Source organism: Pholcus phalangioides, unplaced genomic scaffold, assembly GCF_987345545.1.
Source record: "Pholcus phalangioides strain wild (caught in Gottingen) unplaced genomic scaffold, Ppha-v1.0 ptg000022l_1, whole genome shotgun sequence".
In the NCBI taxonomy this organism is placed as follows: domain Eukaryota; kingdom Metazoa; phylum Arthropoda; class Arachnida; order Araneae; family Pholcidae; genus Pholcus; species Pholcus phalangioides.
The window spans coordinates 28,776,735-28,799,800 of NW_028301615.1; the positions used below are offsets into that span (position 1 = coordinate 28,776,735).

Sequence of the window (23,066 nt, forward strand, 5' to 3'; positions counted from 1 at the left end):
TATTCTATTCACCTTCCTTTCACTTTTACATACTAAAAAAAAATGAAAAAAAATTCATTAGCTATTTTACGGGGAAGAAAGAGAGATTCCTATCACACACGCACGTAATACAGAATTCACCACAGGGTTCAAAATTCACCACCGATTTTTTTCCAAACTCCTCCCACTCCCCCGATAGAAGTCACGGATTGGCTGGTGGCGGAACTTCTACCCAATCGGGTTACGAGTCGGACGATTATTTTTAGGCCACGCCTTTTCTTTCATTATAATATGTTCCGTTTTCGACCGGTTTTATGGATTGATGATGAACCGGAGGAGGAAGGACTAGGGATAGGGTGCGGTAAAAAAGTAGTATCCAACGGGTTTATAATGTATATTCTTTTTATTATGATTATTTTATTTCTTTTTTTTCGTATCCTTTCCCTGGTTCCGGTGAAGTTGTTTTTCAACACTGGGGGGGAAAGAAAACGGTTGACACTGAACCACTATAGAGGAACGCACAGGTTCAAGGTCTCTGGGGTATCATTATTTAAAAAGTCTTGGAGAAATGGCATTGGAATCAAATAATGGAGTAGAAAGAGTAGGGGGGGAAACGACCCATCCTTCCGACCCAACCTCTATTTTCTTACGTTGTGCTGCCCGAATTTTTTTTTTATTCCGCTAATGGTAGGTCAAGTTTTTTTTTTTTTTTTTATGAACGCACCTGGGGACTACTGCGTATACAATAACTAGAGCTTAATAATTGCGACCCCCCCCCCCATCAAACTCGGGGGGAAAGGATTTATAGTTACCATTGGGGCACCTTCATGACGTTATGGAATTAAAGCTAATGACCTCACACGTGAAAATTTTTCGATTGGCGAGGAAAAAGTCGTCGAAAATATTGGGGAGTGTCTAGACTAGACTCGATTGATATAGATATATGCAGTTTCTAGGTCTATATGGGGGAGGGGGTGAGGGGTATTCCATCAAGACCCTTCACCTTTATTTTAGAGGTCGGAGGTTAGTTCGTAGACATTGATTTGCTTTCTTTTTGGGGAAATGCTAACCAAACTAAAGAAAGTCGTGCTTTCTCTCGTGACCTTATTATTTTTTTGGTCCGAGTAGTGTATTTCCGATGTCTTTTCTTATGGGCGTTGTTCGGTTATTCTTTTGGAGTGATTCCCAAACCGTATGATGAGGGTCGGGGGAGGGTTGCCACGATGTATTAAAATTTTTTAATTTTATTTCTAAGCCAAAAAGAGTAAAAAAATTTGGGATCTCTGCTCTACTAGCTCTTATTTGAAGCATTTACTGGCCATGGGTGGGAATAATGTATAGAACAATTTCTTCAATTTTCGATGTGATCATTACCGTTCACTGGGTATAGGGTCTGACTTAAGAAGGTGAGAAAGGGGTGCGGCCTCACCGGGCCACAAAAACGGGATAAAATACTTTGATTTCAACGTTCTCAACGTTTGACTTAACGTTAACAGAGCAAAGATTCCGTTTAAGACGCACGGCTCCAGCAAGGGTGAGACTGACCAATACTATCTGAAGTCCACTATAGATAGAACCGCTCACAACCCCGGACTGATACAAAGCACCTTACTTCCGTTACCTCAAAAGAGGCAAAGTTATGTCGGAAAACGTTAGCAAAGAGTTATAGCGGCGGCTCCCCTTGTCCCGTGCTCGCAAGCATCGAATCATTCGCGTCGTTCTCCCCATGAAGACAGCCATCAACTCGATGCAACGTGCAAGCCATTTGACTAAAATGGACAGCTGAACCCAATGATTCGGGAGAAATGTTGCACGTGCGCCCAGTGGCTCATATGGTTCCGCAGAGGAATATGGACGAGGTACATGTGTGGTTTAGTAGTAGTAGTGGCACATATGGGCCGGAGACCGCAGCCTGAGCTTTCAAAAGAAGTGTGGAAAAGACTTGTGGGTAAAAGTAAGAAGTTGGTATGTTGAAGTGGGAGAGATTGGAGAATTGTTTAATACACAATATTCAAGTCCACTACAGATAGAGTTGGACTGACAGGGCTTCATTTTGGGACGATTCTTTTCTTTCTTTTTGTTCATACTACCGTATTCACTACGGTACTTTGGCCATGCCGAAGATCCTAGCCTAGAGCAGTGGTTCTCAACTTTGGAAGCCCGCGGCCCGGCTTCATTTATTTTTGTAATGTGGAAGTCCCGGTGAAATACACGACTAATGGAAAATGAATGGGGAAAACTGAAACGGCAGATCAGTCGTTGCCCGGTATGAATGATGTCACTGCCCAGTACCGGGCCGCGGCCCGGCGATTGAGAAACACTGGCATAGAGGCTCCGCTGCAGGATGTGGGGTGCCATGCCAAGACTTCTACAAGTCAGGCATCGAACCCTCGGAACTAGGGTTTTCACAGACCCCCCCCCCCCCCCGCCGGGAGAATAATGCAGGTGAATCCAAGGCCCCAGGCGCTGGACCAGTGGGGGGGGGGGCGCTGAATTATCTTTTAAAATTATTCAAAATTACAGGAGGGAAACATAATGCATGCTTGCCCGGATGAAAGAGTATTCAGTCGAGGCCTTGGGTAGATAATCGGTTTCTTAGTCCCGACAACTACTCAACCTTGAAGTTCCTAGGAGCACACACTTGCAAATTTTCTGCTGAGCAGCGGGCGCTACCGCCCAAATTTATTTTGTCGCGCGAATGGTTTTTTTTATTCCCTTAAAATAGTAGTTTGATATTCCTTCTGTGGTGCCAATGTAAACCTGGCCTTGCACCAAGGTGTTCATTGGGCACTGGGAGGATTGGGAAAACCCGTTTTTTGGGTCGCAAAGCTATTTTTGCTATTTTTTCAATGGGAATTATGAAATTAATAATATAATTAACTATTATTATTATTATTATTATTATTATTATTATTATTATTATTATTTATTATTGTTTTATGAGTTACTCTGTTTTGTGTTTATAATTATTATCGTACATAAAATTAATTTAGTTAATTTACATTTTAATTTCGTAACATTGAATACTTGAGCATTATTGAAAAAATAACTAAATATTCTATTACATAAATAATTAAATGAGAAGTGTATAATTATTATTTACGATAATAATTATAAACACAAAATAGAGTAACTCATAAAATAACAATAATAATAATTCATTATTATTATTATTATTGTTTTATGAGTTACTCTGTTTTATGTTTATAATTATTATCGTAAGTAATTTTCTCATTTACTATTATGAGAAAAATTTTTCTATGGTAATTATCAAATTGATAATTCACTATTATCAAGGATAACTATCACTGCTGGAAGAGTTACCCCATTTAGTTTTCGTAATTTTATCTATTCCTTCAGCAATTTTCAATTACATATGTGCTTCATTTTGTAAGACTGCACTAGATAACTAATATAAACTTTCTATGTGAAAAATATAAACACGGAACAGAAAATAGAAGATAGCTAGCGACATCTACCGACAACCACAGAAACCACGATCTCCGTTCGTTAAGTTTTATTATGTGTATATATATTTTTTGAAAAATTGCATCATTTATAAAATTGATTACAAATACCAATAAAAAAATCTCTATATATTAAATTTATATGTATATCAGATTTGTTTTTTGATGAAAATTTAAGTTATTAAATAATAGATATTACAATAAATTTTATTTAGTAATATTTTTTTTTTTTATTTGGGTCCTTCAGAAACAACTCCCCGTGTTCCACAGAGTATGCCACGAGGCTTACAAACGTAAGTAACAACAACAAACATATACGGTTCAAGAAACTCAAAATTTGCAATACAGCGTAATACAAAAGAAAGGAAAAATCAGATCAGTATGTACAATAACAATATACGAATGCACTTCAAAGCGCAATATTGCACCAGTGAATGCCATATGGTATCAATGCAATGAAAAAAAAAAAAAAAAAAAAAAAAAAAAAAAAAATTCAATACACACACATGAATAGAAAAATATACGACCACACATAAGTATATATATATATCCACACATACACATATATATACACACACCAATACATACATACAAAGATAGTGAGAAAAAAAAAAAAATAAATAAATAATAATAATAATAACAATAATAATAATAATAATTAGTACTTAAATGGGAATTTTGATTAATTATTCAAGAATCGAAAACAGCACTTGCAAGGAAAATGAGAATGTACACATTGTATATACAAAAAATAAAATAGAAACCAATTATTTTTTCGCAAAGATATTTTGTACATATATTTTTAGAATGCGAAGGACTTCCTTTGATTTGACCAAATCGGACAATGCAGGCGGCCAAGAAATAGACAGTTTCTTAAGTTCTTTTCTGAAATGAACCCTCTCCTTCGTTAGATTTTTGCACGACAGAAGAAGATGCATAGGATCTTCTTCATTGGTTCCACATATACACAGCGAACTACTGGCAAGTTTCATTCTCGCGAGATAACTTTGAAAATTCCCATGCCCAGTAATAAATTGGGTCAGATGGAAATTTGTGGAGAAATGGTAACACTTCCTTCTCGCCGGAATCGAAGGGAAGAATTTCTTTACCGGCCTGGCATTTTTGGAACTGACATACTCTGTGTTCCACTGATGGATTGATTTGTGTCGATACACATATTTATAGTGAGATTTTGGGACTTTCACATTTTCTATGACATTAAGAAGTGTAGCAGACCGTGCGAGATCATCTGCCCTCTCATTCCCAGTGATGCCACAGTGACTTCGAACATGTGTGAAATCGATTATATATTTTTTCTTTTTAAGATCATTTATAAGACATTGTGTCTCCACCACAAGTTTTTCTGTAGAATTTATATCTTGTAGACTTTGCAAAGAAGAGAGAGAATCTGAACATATCAGCGCGCTATTATTATCGTTTCCAACACAAAATGAAATCCACTTGGTGGCAAGATTCAAGCAGAGGAGCTCGGCTTGAAAAACAGAACAGTTATTTTCTAATCTGAATTGGCGAAACAGGAGCTCATTCTCTTGCTTATAAGCAACGTAAGCGAGACCCACTTTGCCATCAATTTTACTGCCATCAGTGTAACAGATGAGATCGTACTTAGGAAAAGACTCTTCATTGTAATTTACAAGTGCGATAGCAGCTCGTGTCGCTGGGTGCGGAAGAGATGAAAAAGGTACTATACCCGAAAGGGAATTGTCATCACAATTTCTTGAAAATATGTTCTTGGCCTCGTTATTGTAGAGGATAAGGATGTCAATGGGTGTTTGCCCAGAAATAGCAAATAGTGCCTCGTAGCTAACTGAACGATATCCTCTAACAATTCTCAAAAGAAATCTCCGCTGAACTTTCAGAATATTCTTACGATTTATTTTCTTTTTCAGGGAATCACCCCAAACTCTGGAAGCATATGTAAAAATAGGAACGATGGCCTGATTGTATATTAAACACAAGACATCAGATTTCAATCCAAATGTATTCTGAGATACTCTCAAAAGGCCATTCAAAACCCTTTCACATTTCCTAGAGAGGTATGTGATGTGTTTTTTCCACTGGAATTTTTTGTCGACAATGATTCCTAGATATTTCATTTCTTCAACTTCTTCAACTGCCACGCCATCCAGAGTTACATTGACTCCACCTCCATCCGGACATTTTTTATGCACCATCATAACTTTACTTTTTTCAGGATTGAATTCCATCTTGTAAGATTTGGCCCAAGAAGTAACCAGATCGAGAATTACCTGAGACGTTCCGCAAGCATCAGTAAACTTCTTCCGTTGAACAATCAAAAGCAGATCATCAGCAGTAATATTTAGTAATATTGAGATATATTTTGGTATTTTGCGCTTGATGGGGGTTTTTAGTGTGTGCGCCTGTTTGGTCATTATGAGGCAATAATCCCTGGTAACTACGGTATTCGGGTGTGTCCAGCTTCTACCGTCGCTTTAATGGTGTTCGTAACGGTTTTTTCAACGGCTTTCTGTGCAAGTCAAGATGGATTCTTGCAATATCGCTGGTTCTAATACCAGTGATACTTTGTGTGTGCTGTGATCGACCAGTATTTCTTCCCCCTCCCCAGTGCATACGTCTGCCCCATATTTTCCCTTTTTATAGGTTTCTGAATGCACTTGGATAGCGTGGATTTACAGCTGAAAGTGAAACAACGACACGCATTGACAGTGTGAATCCAGGAGACGCTTCGACTATCATCGACTTTTTGTTCGAGTTGTGGTCATCAGTGGACAAAAAGAACCCTCAACCTGTTTTGTATTTCAGTGTCGCGGATCGATCTGTGTTTTTCCGCTATCTACGGTTGTTTCTTTTGGGTGAGATATGTATGTTGTGAAGTGAAACCCGGTCCAGACCAGAGACGTGGCTCATCAGGGGTAAGTCTTTGCTTTTTGAGTGCTCACTTAAAATGCCCCTTCGTTGTCCCTATGCCGATCCGGCGGCAATCGCTGAAATTGTGGCTTTTCGCCGGATGGCAGAGAGTTTCGTTTTCGAGGGGAATCATAATTTTGAGACACTGACAGAGAAATTTCTGCCTTGGATTGAAAACATGTATGATTTGAGTAACGATGGCATTAGTGATGAATGTTCTGTGGTTGATCAATTGCAAAATCTTATAACATATTTTGTTGAGTTCAAAATGTCACATAACAATGATACTGTACTCAAAAAACTAATTAGTACAGGTTGTTTATTTTTTGGAGATCTTGAGGGTATTGATTGTGTTCATAAGCTGTCTAACAGCTTTAAGAAAACGCCTGTAAACTTGGTAACTGATCCTGGTCCCAAGTGTGCTAAATCAATTCGTAAGAGTAAGAAGGTAATGGCTGATAATTTATGTGTTAAAAACTCTGCTACAGGTAAAGAATTTGTGCATGGAAATGTTTCAAAGATAAATGATAAGGTAATCAGCCCAAATAATATTTATGATTGTGTCAAATCAATCGATAATTCTGTATATTTATGTGATAAAAATGACTTTAATTTTGAAAAGAGTGTCAATGATATGAAACCATGTGATAATGTTAAGATGGTATTAATTCATGATGCATATATCAACAAATCGAACGAAAATGTTATCAAATCAGTTAATGGTTCCATGTATGTATCAAACAGAGTTATTCATGATAATGATCATGACAAGTGTGGTGTAAATGAAAAGCTAGCATTTGATAATGATAATAGTAACCCAAAAGTCAATGTTAACAATACAGATGTTGTTGATGCTATAATTCTGGGTAATGTGGTCTGTAATGATGAACATGGTATCAATGATGTCAATGTAACCGATTGTTTGGTAAAAGAACTTGTCATGAATAATAATGTCACACTACTACCTAATTCTGATGTTGAGAAATTGGGTAAATTTGTTACTATCAGTGAAGGTTGTGATGATGATGCCAACATATCTGATAATTTGGTGAAGGCCTCAATCAATGGCTTCAGTAAAAAGCGTCATATTTCAAATAAATGTAAATCACGTAAGCATAATGAAGCCCTTAAAAAGAAGTTGAAAAGATGTGTGTTATCCAAACTTGTGTCATCTCAATGCCCAGTGCCGAATGAGTGTGATAAGCCTCAGCAAAAACGATCGGACTCTGACACTGATACTGATCATGATGATCCGGCACTAGTAAATAGGATCACCAAGGAACTTTCCGACTGTGTTAAGTTATCTAATTCAACGGCTAATCCAGTTTTGCCATCTGTAACTGGAAATTCAGTGATCCCTGACGAAGGCAATGGCAACGAAAAAAGCAGATTCAACGTGGGAAAATTGAAAACCAAGAACTCTAAAAGTGACAAGCATGCTAACAAAAATATCACTGTTGCCAAGGCCCCTCCATCTAATGCATGTATGGCAAAAACTTCAGATCGTTATCTGCCGTCTCTTCAATCCAGGATCTCGAAAGAGAAACCGGATCCAGCACTTGGTTCCATGGTCACAACTGACGAGCCAGATAATCAGCCAAAATTGACGAAGTCACAGAGATCAAAAGCTAGAAAAAAGGCAAAAAAGATGTCTACAAGAGCAAATGAGGTGATGCTCTCCACGGGAAATAACAACTCCACTGGAGCTACTGCTACCCCCATATTTGAAGATAAATCAACAAATGAGTTTGCAATCGCTTCAACAAGTCATCGAAGTCCAGTGAGAGACTCAGGTGGGGTTGGAGAGTGCAATGCAGAGTCGGATTCAGTGGAACCGAGTAGGGTAGAATCTAGAATTGACAATGATTATCCTAATGGTGACAACGATGAATTCACTCAAGTCAACAGAAGACGAAAAAAAGTTAATGTACCCCAAATTGTCTTATCCTCTTGGGGATCCAACTGGCTTGCAACCTTTCGAGATATAAAAAACAATTGTGAATTTGCTCCAGTGTCTAAAACGACAGAGAAGAACATTCTGTTAAATTTATTTAGTGAAAATGATCACAGGAACGTCACAAGGTTCTTGGACGATAACAGGTTCGAGTATCATACGTACCAAATGAATAGTGAAAGGTCCTTAAAATTCGTAATACGTGGTCTACCAGCAAATGTTAACCACTCTGACATCACTAATGACTTATCAAAACAAGGATTCGATGTAATAAAAGTATGCAATCTCAAAAACTATACTTCAGGAAGAGTACTCCCGCTCTTCTTGGTGGAAGTTCCGATCAACTCTAAAGAAATTGCCAACTTGGTCGACATCGACGGGGTTCCAATAGAGATTGAAAGATACAGAGGAAATCGTTTTCCCTTGCAATGCAGGAACTGCATGAAATTCGGACATACAAGTTATTTTTGCCATAATCAAGCCATATGCGCATTTTGTTCAGAAGGACACAGTACTAGAAGCTGCTTGGTTAAGGGAGATCTGAACAAGATAAAGTGTTACTTCTGTGGAGGCCCTCATACAGGAACGTATTCTAAGTGCCCTGCCAGACCTGCTTCCACAGGTGAATCTGGAAGAACCTTCATCTCCAAGCTTCCACCTTCGCTTCGAGATTTCCCCCTTCTAGGCAGCGTAGGAAATAACGTAGTTTTAGAACGAGGAAGAGATAGAAATGGGGAAAACAACTTTTCTGAAAATGAGTTGTCTACTAAAACGGAGTCAAATCCTTGGGTCAAGGCTAGTACAATCCCGTTGGTATTACAACGTTCTGTAGACGAAGTCTTAAAGGGACCACATATTCTTGGAATAGGCAAAGTGCATCTCACGGAAGCCGAACTGGTCGAGGAGCTGAACAGAAAGTATAACGAAGCCGAGCAAGTGAAAATATTAGATTACAAAAATAATCAATTTGGAATTAATTTCACAGATGTAATTCATGAATTCAACAAACATCTTAATAATCGTGATGATTCTTTCGGCGATCACATAGTTAAGCCGTCTGAACTTTCCAAATCTTATAATAATTCTGTAAACAGGCAAATGCCAGTACCTTACCTTGTCATTGATGAAACTGATGTCACTGATGCGTCTGTACATTCAGTTTGTATGTCTTCAACTACTAATGAAACAGTGGAGAATTCACAGAAGAACAACATCGAGAACTTTTCCAATGTTGTGCGAGAACTTTTGGTCAATATGGGCATTTCTGAAGACAAGGCTCATAACCTTATTCAAATTCTGATTGGTTTTATTTCAGCGCTCAAAAATTAATACACCAGTGTCAACTATCAGCAAACCGCTGAAAATTCTGGCATGGAATGCCACTGGGCTTAAACAGGAACTACAAGAATTCAAACAATTACTCTATGACCTACAAATTGATGTAGCACTGGTTTGTGAAAGTTTTTTAAAACCTTCTCATACTTCCAATATCTCTAATTTTGTCTGTTTACGTGAAGACCGTCTACATGGAAGGGGTGGTGGAATTGCGGTGTTCGTTAAAAAGGACATTCCTCACCAAAAACTTTCGATTCCTTCTTCAACTGAAATGGAAGCTTTGGCAGTAAACATCTTCATCAACAGATCACCAATAACCATTTGTGCAATTTACAAACCACCTAATAACCATGTTGATATCAATCTCCTAAACTATCTCGTTAATATCAACAATCCGGTACTAATTGCTGGCGACTGGAACTGTAAAAGCCCTACATTCTTCAGCCATTCCACAAATAGACAAGGTAGAGTTCTAGAAAGATTTTGTAGGAATAATTGCTTGTGCATTCATTCATCGAACATTCCAACCAATTATCCTACTAGTCGATTTTATCGACCCGATGTTCTGGACTATGGAATCTCCAAAAACTTCAGGCACAACATCTTTTTCGAAACAACTGCCAAACTTAATTCAACTCACAACCCTATTATTTTCACCATCGATATAACTAGACCAAAGGATATTCCATATCAACTGGTTACCAACTGGGAAATCTTCCGCTCTACGCTGGAAACATTACCAGTGTGGAACTCAGCGGAATTGACGACGAACTGTATTGAAAATGCAGTAGTTGATGTGACTGAACAAATTAAAACAGCTATTCAAGCCTCTACCAGGAAGATTAAGGCAAAAGAAAACAGATTTGGCATTTCGGAAGAATTACGGGACAAAATCAGACTAAAAAACCGGGTCCGAAAACTCTGGCAAAGATTTAGAAGACGGTCTGACAAAACCACTCTAAACAGACTAGAAAAGGAAATAAGACAAGAAACAACTGAATATGTCAATGAGAGATTCACCCACTTCATTGAGGAGGCCACAGCATCCGATGGCTCACTTTGGAAGGCGTGGAAAATCTGTAAACGAAAATCTCCAGCGGTGGACAAAATTACAAACGAACAAGGTCAACTGTTGTATACAAATGAAGAGATTGTTGAAACGTTTGCTGATAACTATGAAAAGCAATTCATGCCAAACAGTCTGCAATCTCGAAGTATTGCTTCAGCTCATCATGGAAAAGTTCAAGAATTCCTGGATAGAGTTCGCTCGGATGCCTTGCGCGGAATGGGTGCTGCCGGTTTGACCAATGTTGACGAAATCAGGGGCATGATTAACAAACTCAAAACTAAAAAAGCTTCTGGTCATGATGAAATTTCAAATCTCGCTCTTAAAAATCTTCCTCTTTCTATCCTCAAATCATTCACTAATATATTTAATAGCATGCTTCAGACAAGCTATTTTCCTAATGTCTGGAAACTTTCTATTGTCAAACCTCTTCATAAATCTGGAACTGACCCACTTTTCTCTCAAAACTTCAGACCTATCAGCTTACTCAGTAACATTTCTAAAGTCTTTGAACGTATCTATATTTCACGTCTTGACGCTTTCCTGTCCTTCAACAGCATTCTTCGAAGTGAGCAGCACGGATTCAGGCGGGGGCATTCTTGCGTCACTCAGCTGCACAGAGTTACCGAGTTCGTGATGACTGCGTTCAACTACAAGGAACATGTCTGTGCTCTCTGTCTGGATATATGTAAGGCCTTCGACAAAACGAATCACACGACCTTATTATCCAAACTAATTGACCTGGGTTTGCCTGACTATTTCATCATCTTTTTAAACAGTTACCTTTCCAATCGAAGATTCCAAGTCAAAAATGGCAACTGTCTCTCAACTGTTAGACCAATAAGAGCGTCTGTCCCGCAGGGTTCTTGTTTGGGACCACTGCTCTTTGCGCTATACATCAATGACTTCCCAGCTCCTCAGCGCGGAATGCTTGGTCTATTTGCTGACGATGCCATCCTGTTGACCAATCACAAAAAAGGGAAAAAATGTATTGAAAATTTACAAGAATCAACTGAAGACGTTGAGGACTGGTGCCAAGACAACGATATAAAGTTGAATCATCAAAAATGTCAATATATTCTCTTCACAAGACGGTACAAGTTTCCAAGAACTCCCATATACATCGGCAATACGGTGTTGACAAGAAAACTCCAAGTCAAGTATCTAGGTTGTATACTAGATAAGTCGCTCTCATTTTCTCCTCAGGTGATGTACGTAAGAAATAAGGCCTCACAAGCAGTTGGGATGCTATCCAGAATCACATTCCCACAGGCCAGGCTAACGTTGAGGAATAAAGTAATTCTTTTTAAAACTATTATTCGTCCTATTCTGACATATGCTGCCCCAGTGTGGGCTCATGCCAGTCTTGCAAATATGAAACGTTTACAGACACAGCAGAACATCATTCTTCGTCAGTTTACCAGAGCCCCCTGGTATGTGAGAGGAAAAAACATCCGTAAAGATCTTGACTTACCACTAATCTTGGACTATATCAAGGAGCTTGCAAATGCTCATTTTGACAGGCTACGATCTTCTGAACACCCGCATCTTAGAGAAATTGTCTATTATGACCCTAGAATACCCACAGTACACTCTAGGCCAATGGACTTGCTGAGCGTGGATTGGGTGACGAATTGATGTAATTTGCAGAACATTTTCATGATTTTGATTTTTTTTTTTTTTTTTTCAAAACAATTTATCAATCTAATGTCAGTTTTGTTTGATATTGCGGATGCTGTGATCGCAATTCAGAGGCATTTATATGTTGTTGTTTTTTTCGCAATTAATAATTTTTCTCATTTATTCATAATTTGCGCTTGCATAAAATGGTGCATTGGGTTCGTGTCGTGTTGAAACTGATTTTATTACAATACAGAGATGGTATGTGTCATGTCTTCATTATAACTTTTTCTTTGACGTTCTTGATTATGGTTATATGACTGATGACGGTTCAACAGTACCTCAAACATCTCTGGTTAGTGTCTCTCGATTATGTAAATATTTATAATGTTGGGGTTTTTGGGTAGCATATCATCAGCTACTTCCCGTAAGACATTGCCTCCTTGTTCTTCGATTGTGTTGTGTTTTATCTCGATGAGCATTCATTTCGCGAAGATTTGTAAACAATACTCTCCTGGCTCATTCATTCTCTACACACACACATACACTACATACCTTACACACATGCACAAACTTGTCTTTTTCCTTCTCATACCACCCCTGGTGATCTGTAAGTCGCCAGACAGCCTGCAAAGGCTGGGCAGCGACGGAAACGTTCAATTCTGGTCTGGTCTGGTTAGTAATATTGAAGCTCAATCTATTAGTATTGCGTGATGTGGAGGTGCTATTACTCCATGTGATAGAAATCCCGCAATTTTGACATTGGAAGTTTCACATTACAAAAATTACTATAATAATCAATCGTATTCTTAACCTAACTAAATGAAAAGACGGAGTTCTCTCGGAGTTTTAATATACTCTATTTTTATTTGTTTTATAACAGATATGAAAATTTTATGTAAAAATTCCCTTTTTCCTCTCCCTCCAGAGTCAGCTTCGAGTCACGAAAATAATATTTTGAGAAAATTCACGAAAAATATGTACATAAAATAGCTTTAAAAACGTGTTTCAAAAGTTTTGTTTAATCAGCAACAAGTGTTTAAACACATATAGAGGCGCCTCACATGGGAGTATTAACTTATACGCACAAAACAGTCTCGCATTTATAATAAAAAGCGTAGTAAGACTTATTTTTCCTTGTGATTTATCGAATCGATATACAGTGAACATGTCTATAACGATACTCTGGGGAACTAAAAAAAATATTGTTATAGACGGGGTTATCGTTGTAGACTGTTTGAACATTTGCGATATTTTCTGTTAAGTTAAGAATTCCGCCGGGGACCGAAGAAAATATGGTTGCAGAGAGGTTTATCGTTATAGGCAGCATCGTTATACAACGCAGGTTTTACCGTACAAATCATCTGATGACTGACGCCAAACTATTAGCGGAATTCGATTCCAGGGCCAAGAAAATCAAGACTTCTTTGATTATAAATTTTATTTGAAGAAGTGTGCGCGATTTTCACACGTGAATTTGCGAAATAATTAACAATATAGTACCCTAAAAGCAGTTTAGGACGCGGTATACGTCAGTGTTCTTAGACTGATGGTCCGTATGCAGGGGCGTGGGAATTTCCAACCCGGTGTTCACGAAGCGTTTCCATTCCATTTAATTAAATACAGGGTGGGCAAAAAGTCTGTAGAAACTAAAATTCATAAAAACTGGAAAAATAACCGAAATAAAAAACGGTTTGCAGGGTTAGCATCGCTTGGTCACGGGAATTTTTTTAAGACGGGGAGAAAATAACTCAAAACAGCCGATAGGTGGCGCTGACGTACACAAAGAAAAGATACGCAAATAACGGACAGAATGCCTCGAAATCGTTTATTACAGCAGTATGTGTTCCACATGACCACCACCACAGGGGATAACACATTGCAGGCAGAGTGCAGCAGGTCCGGATGTATACATGACACCCCATCGTATTTTTCAGTTCCGACAGATCAGATGGACTGGATCGATACACCCGGGATTTCACATATTCCCATAACCAGAAGTATGCCGGTGCCAAATGTGCAGACCGAGGAGGCCATGGGAACCTGCAACGCCTGCTAATGATTTTGTCCTCCCCGAACGACTGTACCAGGAATGCCTTCACCGGAGTAGCAGTGTGACTAGTTGCTCCATCTTGCATAAACGTGAAGGTAGAAAGCGTATCTCTTTCACGCAAACATGGCGCGACCTTCTCGCACAGAAGCGTTAAATAACGCTGCGCATTCACCGAGAGAAGCCGTTTTCCACCCATTTACTGCGCTTCAAAGAAGAAGGGTCCTATGATGAACGCACCTTTGAACCCACACCACACGGTCACTTTTGGGGAATGCAATGGTTCCTGCGTGTACTCACGTGGCATAGACGTCGCCCAGATGCGACAGTTAAGTGTATTAACGTTGCCATATGAAGCGAAAAATTTGCTTCATCTGTCCACAAAATGTTAAAGTCCCAGGTGGGATTCTGTTCGATTTTGGAAAAAGGCTACCTCGCAAATGCTTCCCTCTGTACGGTATCCGCAGGTAAAAGTTCATGGCCCGATTGCAATCTGTATGGGTATGGATCAAGGATTCCATGAATATTGCGTACCGAGGATGGTGGTAAGCCCAAGCGTCTGTCAGCTTCACGACCACTGCTGGTCCCTGCAGCTGATTCGGACGCTAACGCTTCCATTTCGGCTGCAACACGCGACGAACGTGCCTCACTTAAACATGGTCATCCGGCTCTTACACGATCCTCCAGCGTTCCAGTTTCCTCAAACCGCTAAACAAGCTTTATGAGGCCTGTCGCTATTAAAGGTCTTTTTCCAGTCTCTCCTCACATTCTTCTGCACAAAACTTCACCAACAAAGCTTTATCCTTCGCACTCAGCGTCGTCCTTGTTCGGTACACGGTTTACAACGATGAACTGATTGTGGATTAGGAGCGCAAGTTCTTATAACAGTCTCATTTGCATATTTTCACTGAAGTCGCTCATGTCAGCGCCATCTATAGGCTGTTTTTTATTTTATTTTTCTTGTCTTAAAAAAATTCCCGCGACCTAGCGTTGCTAACCCTGCAAACCGCTTTCTAGTTCGGTTATTTTTCCGGTTTTTACGCATTTTTAAAAATTCTACGGACTTTTTGCCCACCCCGTATTACACCATCTCTATATTGGTTTTTATTTCTGTCTTACCCGCCTACACGTCTGTGAATTATTTCTCTCATTTATTTATTTCGTCGGTCCGCAAATTATTTTTTCCTATTTTTCGGTTGATTTGCAAATTATTTTTCCCCTATTTATTTATTTTCGCCTGTCCGCAAGTCATGTCTCCTATTTGCGGTAATTTTTTGCTGAGATCTGCAAATTATTTTTCCTACCTATTTCAATTTTGTTTCCCAGCCCTCCATTTATTTCTTCAAGATATTAGTTTTTTCAAGATCCGCAAGTCATTTCTCCCATTTACTTTTGCCGGTCCGAAAACTTTCTCAAATTTAATACTTTTTTTTTTTGAACTGATCCCGTAATAAATAGTTTTCCCATTTATTTATTTTTTGCTGTTTTACACAAAATTATTTTCCCCATTTCCGCTGGTCTGTAGTTAACTTCAAAGGTAACATTGGTAATGACTTAAAAGTAAACGACTTCATCTCCACATTTGTTTATTTAATTATTTAATTAACTATTTTTCAAGAGTATTTTTAGAAGATAAACTTTTTATAGATGATTAATGCAATTATAATTTTCGAACCCTTCGTCTCGCATGGAAAACAAAATTATCCAATAAATTTCAATAGTCAAAAAAAATTTCAAATTTATTCTTCAATAATTTCAATAATAACAAATGTACAATAATTGTAAGAATAAATTCGAAATTTTTGAGTATTAAAAATTTATTGGATAATTTTGTTTTCATGCGAGAAAAATGATTCGAAAATTAATTACATTGATCATCTGAGAAAAATTTATCTCCTAAAAGTACTCTTAAATAAGAGTTAAATAAATAAATGTGTGTAGAGAGATGAAAAGTCGTTTACCTTTCCCAACAGGATCAACCAAATTTCTCAAACAAAGCCAAAAAAAATAGAAGAAACAGACATTGATCGACAGGCGGACATTTCGCGTGAGAAAGTACACATATAAATACATTTATTTATGGAGTTGCACCCATTGAAAAATATTTTTTTCTTATGCATTTCTTCAATTTTTATCCAAAAAGAAAAACTTCCCACGCTTGCGAAAGGGCCAACACACTCGAAACCGACTATGAATAATTTGCATATACATACTCATACTCAACCCACGCATTTGTAAGCAATTTATTTTTCACATCAGCTAAATTAAATATATTAAATTTTTTTTTACTATACCTTCATCGATATATTTTCAATGTTAAAATACAAGGAGTAAATTTACAAAAATATATATATATATAATTTTATATCGAGACAATTTTTACGTAAGTCGATCACGGAAAATTCACTGAATACCGTCCAGTTTTGAACATGCATAACAACAAGCTCGGCGCTTTTACTTTCCTTTGTGGCATTTTGTTGTTGTTGAATAATGCATAACATGAATACAGAGGATTTTTATAGATGCAACGTCCGTTGTGTCATTTCATAGGCAAAGAATAGAAGAGGGGGAAAAAAACCAGCAAGCAACCACAACTAGAATAGATATTATTATTATGGTGACGGTAGAGAAGGGTTATCCACCTTGGAGTAAAACGCACGTCACATGTGATGATCTTCACGCTTCAGCAGTGACCTGTGGCATTGCAAGTACTAGCGAAATAAATAAATAAATAAAAACTGACCACTCTACCCTCCTTCCCACAACATCACTTCTCCTCTCATCATGTCCGCTCATCCGTCAGAGCAAATACAAGGCTTTTTCTTTTAAGACGCTGTCAAAATAACTCGATATGATTTAGCCCTCTGGTACAATTTTTTCCCTATTCACCTATATTCAGTAATAAGTAAAGCGAGCAGCGAGAACTAGAACGGCCTTGACCATGCTCCGAAAATGGACGCTTGTTGCTGTTTTGTTTGTTATAACACCAAAGATGACGTCGATTAAGATTTTTTTACCAGAGGAAACGCTCTTTTTTTCCCCTTTGAATGTTACACTTGAAAGGCAAAAGGAGTTTTTTTTTTTTTTTCCATACCTGCTCCTCCTAGATTTGAGATGTTTATAACGCTGGGGGAATCGTGAGAGTTTATGCAGATTTCTATGCTGTACGTGATGCCAAGGAAGCGCGTCCGCAAATTGACCGCAGCGGACTTTACGCCCACGAGGGTTCTGGGATACGGTCAATTTGCTCCTCTGAGAAATAACTGAGTAAATCGCTGTAGAAGTTCCCGAAAAAAAAAAAAAAACCGCATTGATGGCAGTCTTAAGTAGTGCGTATAATGCGTGATTTCAGTTCAGGCAAAAACACTTTTTCCCTGACGGATGCAATATGTGTACTTCATTGATGTTTTTGAAGATGGTGTCATTAATGGTACCCCAACTTAGGTGCCCGAGGATACCACGATGGTTTCGCACACTTGGTTCCCGGGAACTATTTAAATGATGATATGTAAAGTTGATGAAATAGCAGTTGTGACTCCAAATTCGAGCCTTTCTATCAGCGTCTTCGCGAAAAATTACACGTCCTCTAGGTCGGAAATCACTAAAATACATACTTTTTTTTAAATTTTCTAGAAATTATTAAATAGTATTTAGTAAATCCATTTCCTAGAGACCTATCTGTGAACTATTACTATTTTTAAAATCTGTATAAGTGTCATACAGATACAGCCTTTTGTATCTGTATAACGCCCGGGAATCGTGAGAGCTTATGCAGATTCTATGGAAGACAGCTGTTGGCGGACTTCCATATTAATTTTCCAGCAGAATTAAAGGGCATCATAGTCATGAGGGGTGCTCACAGAACCCGAACTAGTGGGAGGGGGGTTATTATGCTAAAGTCACGGAGGAGAACCTTGGGTGCGTCAAATTTTAGGGGGATAGAAAAACCACATTGTAAAATTCTTAATTTCTACAGTGGAGGAGGGCTAGTGCCAAAAAATGAAGTTTGCCTGTTTTCTACTGACAAAAAATAATAGTTAAGATCAGGAGTGTTCGTCTTGAGCTTTATGTGGAACAAATTTTGGAATTTCTACAAGATATTCAGGGTGCTCAACATCCCCCCTACCCTACCCATCGCCCCTAGTCTAGGAACTTTGGCGGGCCCAGGCTAGATATTTCAGGAGAACCGGAACTCAGTCAGTCAGTTCCGGCCGTCCCACCATCGAGTAATTTGGCAGTTAAAAATTGAGAAAAAAAAATGTTGGCAACAGCATAGAGCCCATTATTCTGCCTTTTGTTTGGGCAATAATCTGGAAGCCATGACCCCTAAATCCTTTACTGGGCTTCTAGGCTGGGATCTTTGGTGTCGCTCAGGCCAAGATTTTCTTAGGGACATTCTGTGGGGCACCTTTAACGCATGGGTCCAACCTGGTATTATTAACGAAACAGGAGAGCCGACATGAAGAAAACATTGAAGGGTATGAATCGTGTGTCCCGTAAACACACGATTCAAGCCGGTACGCAGAATGGGGGGGAGGAGGAGGTTGCGTAGTATATTAATTAATTATTGGAGGGAGAGAAAGATTCAGCCCCTCTCCAGAAAATTCATTAGGGGGGTGGCTCAAATGGCTCCCGCCCTCAGGTTCCGGTGCCTATGTTTCGAGGGTAAGTACGTCAATTAAAAGACATGGAATTCTAGCAAGATAGGGGCACATTACTTTTCCCCAGAAGCCAATGATGCTGTTAAGACGGGTCCACGGGGACGTTATTGCTCCGTGTGAACTTCCCAGGGGCTCCACGGGCGGTCGAAGAAAATAAAATGAATCGATAAATAGATGGGAAAAAAAGAAGCCTACAGGTGCTCCACCATAGAAATTATATGCTAAAAAGGGCTTCAGTCAATAAAGATTGAGAACCACTGCTATAGAGTAGAATACAACGGGCAGCCCCAAAGGTCAGCCCCAAAAATGATTTCATTCTTAAAAATTTAAAAAAAAATAATAATAAATGTATTATTTCCCTCTCAAAATTGAAAAAAAAAAAAAAATGTAATTAACGATAATGAAATGAGAATTTCAGTTTAATTTGTTGAGTAAGATAATGATGGTTATTAATAACGAGATACTGACTAAACAGTGATAGAGGAAAGAGAGCAATACTGACAACAAAAGAGTGATTAAATGGGACGCATTTGTCATCATCACTCATCCCAGCGAAAAACCACCACGCAAACCAACTGTCATCGCCATCGGAATGACTCAGAAATAATGAGTAATGCCAACCACCAACATAATGATGATGCTGGAAGCACGGAACGACAACCAGCCCGTCATATGTGTGTGTGCATGCAACAAATCTCTTTCCTCCCTCAATTTCGTCATAACGAAAAATCTCCCGGATATTAGCGACAATAGCAGTACTGTACGTATAGCGCGACAACTACTATCACGATATTACGAGACAGTGTCGCCATCTGTGCGATGTTTTACAAACTCCAAACATGAATATCAAATTATTTAGTTCGCGTGCGTAAACATATTTGGAGAATTTAAAAAAAAAAAAATTCTAACTATTTTTAAAAAAAATTCAAATTAATTTATAATAAATTTTCATGGTAGGGAAATTAATTTGTGTGAGGGAGGCAGGTATTATGAATATATTCGATCTAGGCACGGATATTCACGGCATTGAAATTACAAAAATGATTGCTCAAATAAATCAGAAAAAAATGAATATTTACAATTACTTAATAAAAATAACTATTTTAATTATAAATTGAAACATATTTTAATAAAAAAAATTTTTTCGTAATTTCTATTAAAAATTTAAAACCGAATTTTAAAAATATGTTTTCAATTACTTTTTTTTCACTGGTTTTAGTACTAAATTCAAAATACATTTTATTTCCAAATTTATAAATTGTGACTTATTTTCAAAATTTGCATAAATTTCCATCACTAAAACTTTTTAGAAATTGCAAAAAAATAAATAAATAAAATGATCTAAAGTGCTCTCGGTAGTGTCGCCATCTATGATATTCTATAAAGACTACACAATATATTATAGATAGACTTCTTTGTTATGATATCACAGTGGAACTTCGGTTGATGAGCAATTCACATTAATGCGAATCATCGCTCGTTAACCGAATCAGATGCTTTTCAAATTTTTTTTTCCGTATGTGAACTCACCATATGTCCCGGTTTTCCGGGACATGTGCATGTTTTCCTTTTTTTTTTTGAATTAGCTGTTTGGATACCTTGTTTTGCTACCTAAGTTGTGCCTGAAACGCGAATGTGTATCCCTATTGAAACACACGTTGCAAAAAATTTTAGGAAAATAACTTCCATACAGTAACATAGGTAAAGTAAATACTCAAACATCATTTCCCACGTTCTTTTTTTTTTTTTTTTTTTTTTTTTGCCAGGACATTGCACATTCGTGATTCTGACATGACGGAGCCAATATATTGATTATTGTATAAGTAGAATTTAATGTGAAATCAGGGCTTACATCAAGAAACTAGCTCGAAACTACTTTGAAAAACAAGAAATGTCGTGTCACCAACATCCCTGAGAGAGAGAGATCTCCAATTATGATGGTCGCGAGTTTCTGAAACATCTAAAGGCCTAAAAACATACCTCCATTCAAAATATGTGCCCGAATTTCGAAAAATGTGCGCGCTTGTATACATAGGCGTACGCAGAATTTTCTCAAGGGGTTTTTTTTACGTTTTTTCTTGCAAAATAACACTAATCTCGGCTTGGGGGGGTTAGAACCCCAAAAACCCCCCTTTTGCGTACGCCAATGCTTGTGTGTGTGTGGTGTGTGTGTGTGTGTGTGTGTGTGTAAATATTCAAACATTCGATACTTCTCAGTTTCAACGAAGACATCAAATGTTTGACAAGCTGGTGGATAAGACAATTTTCCGCAACAAATGTCATTTTCTTTTCTCTTTAATATTATCATTTTATGCCATATTTTATACCAATGTAACATTGTGTTACTCCAGGATGAAGGAGAATAGGGCTCTTTTGAGCTCGGTGCTCTGTATGACGTTCAACGGTCACGGTCGAAATGATAATCGAAAAATATATCAATTAAAATGGAATTGTTGCCGTTGCTAGTTGATGCGAAGTACCGAGCACTGAGCTCTCGTCTTCTTCGTCTTGGTTTCTCTACTTAGGTAGAGATATTGATCAGTCAATGGCAAAATGGTTACTTAAAAACAACCACCGGTAATTTTTTTTTTTTAATTATATATAACCCTTTCTATTCTGGTACTGATGGAATTGAGTCTTACTCTTGCTTCACTGATGTTAATTTACCGTACAAAAATAGCCACTGCCAAAATTTCGAAGCAAACTTGACAATTCACCTGATGTTATTGCTCAAAAAATATTTATCAACACCATGCTATATTGACTTTTTCTATGCGGTGCATTAATCAAAAACCCGTCAGCTCAATTTCGATCGAAATATCCCAACGGTTGTATTTTTTATTTGATAGGTGACAGCAGTAGTTCCAGTTTTCAATGATGTTTTACACGCAATATAGTATTATATACTGTAGGCTTATTTTTGATATTTTTCATGAGGCACATTTTTACTGATAAAATTTTATTTTTACCCGTTTATAAGTTATGGTATTATTCAGTAACAAAGAAAAAAAATTGAGAATGCTTCCCTGTACACAGAGTTTTTTTGCCGAGCAGAGAAAAATTCCTTATATTGTATACGATAGCGGCTTTATATTTCGTCATATCACGCAGATATCAAAATTTTGTGCGCAGAGAAACAACAGGTTCGCGCAGATGAAATAAAAGAAAATGCACCCACTATCTGGAAAAATGAGTTGGAATTGAGAATGAATGATGGAATTTTTACTTCCCCCGCGAGAATCTCGGTGCTCACCACAACCTAGAGCCATTCTCCCTGGACCAGTGGTTCTCAACCTTTAGAAGTCAGTGGCCCGGTTGAGTTCTCTTTTGTGAGTGGAAGGCCCGGTCGTAAGCAATGTTAAGGGGAAATAAAATGGGTAAAAAATGAAACAGTGAACCACACTCACGGTCGGTTTGACTGATGTCAGGGCCGGTAATGGGCCGCGGCTCCGCGATTGAGAAACACTGCCCTCTAGACAGAGATATTTGGTGGACCTCCTCTATAATGAATTTATAGTGTTATTTATACCCTTATAGGTGGGGGGGGGAGAGTCATAGTGCTTATTTACACAAACCATTGACGATGTATGTTTGATTTTGCACGTAGAAGCATAGGCGGAGATAGATTTAGAAGTCTGGGGGGGGGGAACGGTCATTATTGCTGGGGGGGGGGTGCACGATGATGATGATGATGTCAATTCATCTATACATATATACATTAGATCAGTCGACTTCAGGGACACCAAGGGCCATCTAAACACATGAGTCCCATACGAGTATAGCACGGGGACCCATAGCCTCCACATCCTGCAGTAGGGACAGTAAGCTGGATCTTTAGAGGGCTTCCAGGCCAGACTGTTAACCGACCCGTCTATTAGGCATTGTAGGGGGTAAAAAATAATAATTTTGAGGGAGAATCATCTCGGGCCTCCGGACTTGAGCCCTGTCAAATTCTTGTGAGGGCCATGCAGGGATATCATTGTATAGGGGCTTTCATGATAAGATATGACATAATGATTTATGA

The 23,066-nt window shown here is 38.2% G+C and overlaps 1 protein-coding gene across 1 annotated transcript in view; it reads right to left on the reverse strand.

Moving 5' to 3' along the window:
- LOC149070146 (uncharacterized) overlaps positions 1-23,066 on the reverse strand; it is a 302,008-nt gene that overhangs the window by 155,782 nt on the left and 123,160 nt on the right. The gene's annotated exons all lie outside the window — the stretch shown is intronic.